Below are 1981 nucleotides of genomic sequence, written 5' to 3'. Positions count from 1 at the left end.
TTTATAAAGAGAAGTAAGTGGGGACACAGGGGGAGGGGAGAGCTAATATGATATAGAGATATTCACCGGAAGGTCACTAGGCTGAATTCAGCTCAGGTGAAATGTATTCGTCTATCTCAAATTAGGTATTGATCTCTATCCAATTTCAAGTTCAAAAGGGAAAACAACACAAAGACCTCCACCATCCTTGCTAGCCGTTTAAGCTGAGAAGACAAGGGTTGACTGAACCTGGAGATTTAACTTCCCCTCACCTTTTGAAGTAGACCCTCCAACATGAGACCACTTCAGATGCTACATCCAAGAGCATCACATACACACAGAGGAATGGAAATGACAACAAAGAACTCTGTGCTTTCAGAGGAGATAAGAGATATATACCCAACAACGCATTCTGGGATCTCTACACCAGAAATGAATGGAGCCTCCTGTGGGCAACTCTGTTCACTCTCACCAGGGACCACAACTGAACCAACAACATCTCATGACTCACAGTAATGGAAGCAGTTGATCGATATAACATCATCAGAAATGGATCCCTGATCATCAGCCATCACCAGGAAGAGATCATCTACTGACCCAACACACAGAGCAGATTCTCTGTGCCATATCTTGGTTATAACCCTGATTTTCAAGGGTCAAGGAAGTTCTAGACATTTATATATAGCAAGAGTTGTCTCAACCCTTTAAATACTCTTAACCACCAAAGACAGATTAAATACAGGTCAATGGCTGCATAGACTGCCCATGTCAAGAGATGGATTTTTGAACTGATGCCAGACACATGCTTCCTTTAAAGCAATCATCACCGTTTTCTCCAAAAAGGAGTAATTGTTAAAATCTATCAGCAAAGGAGCCAGTGCCATTGGTCCAACATGAAAGGACACCACCCCCAAACCAGCCAGCTTTGCAACAGGGAGTCTCATGAGGAGAGAGGGCTCTGTCCTCCATCCACTCCTACTGAGAAACCCCAGGCTGCCTGCCCCTCAGATATAGTTTTGCTGGGGTCGTCACTGCGGGGCTGGGAGACAGCGGCAGTGTAACAGGCGCTGTAGTTGGTGCTCTTCTCAGGACAGGTGCAGTAGAGGAGGCCACCCCTCAGAACCAGCAGGGACACGGCAGCCCAGCCGATGTGGAGCGAGACCCCTGGCTTCCTCTTCTGAGCTTTGGACACCGGCGGGTTGTAGAAGTTCCAGATGATTGTGTTGGCCAACCAGCAGATGGGGATGAGGCAGAGGATGCTGGAGACCAGAAAGATGGCTCCGGAGACCATCATAATTCACCCCTTGGAGCCTTTGTCCTCCACGCAGTTGGTGCACTTGGTGCCCACAACGCTCACCAGCAATGCCAGCACTAAGATGACCATCATGGCGTGGGCAGCCTGAAGGTCCTAGGGCAGCACCAGCATGGAGTCGTAAACCTTGCACTGCATCTGGCCTGTGCTCTGCACAATGCAGTTCATCCATAGCCTCTCCCAGATGATCTGCACCACCACAATGTTGTTGCCAATGAAGGCCATCACCTTCCACATGGGCAGGGCACAGGAGATGATGGAGCCCAGTCATCCCACCACTGAGATCACCATGCCCAAGATCTAGAGACCTGCTGAGACCATGATTGGGTGGGAAGGTGCCTGTCTCTCCGCAGTAACTTTCCCTCCAAGATACAGCTCCTCCCCTCCCAGCCCCAGCACAAGGGCTTTGTGTTGCAGCCCAGCAAATTGCAATAGGCAGCAGACAATAACAGGCAGCCTGAACAAGTCCCTCATCACTACCACGTCCGGTGTTTTGGATGATTTTGTAAGTTGTTTTTAAAAAGTCTCATCTACATCTTCTTCCTGATTGCATGGTCTATAGTAGACCCCTATCACAATATCAACCTTGCTTTTTACCCCTTTTATCTTTAACCAGAGACTTTCTGCAGGTCTGCCACCTACTTCCATCTCAACCTCAGTCCAAGTGCATACACCCTTGATATACAAAGC

The 1981-nt window shown here is 48.5% G+C and overlaps 1 pseudogene; it reads right to left on the bottom strand.

Moving 5' to 3' along the window:
* Nucleotides 1-919: 919 nt before the first annotated feature.
* LOC127042891 (claudin-4-like) lies at nucleotides 920-1612 on the bottom strand (annotated as a pseudogene).
* Between the last annotated feature and the right edge of the window lie 369 nt (nucleotides 1613-1981).

Source organism: Gopherus flavomarginatus, chromosome 1 (genome assembly GCF_025201925.1).
Source record: "Gopherus flavomarginatus isolate rGopFla2 chromosome 1, rGopFla2.mat.asm, whole genome shotgun sequence".
NCBI classification, from domain to species: domain Eukaryota; kingdom Metazoa; phylum Chordata; order Testudines; family Testudinidae; genus Gopherus; species Gopherus flavomarginatus.
The sequence above is the reverse complement of the archived record's forward strand: the minus strand, read 5'-3'. Positions and strand labels throughout refer to the sequence as shown.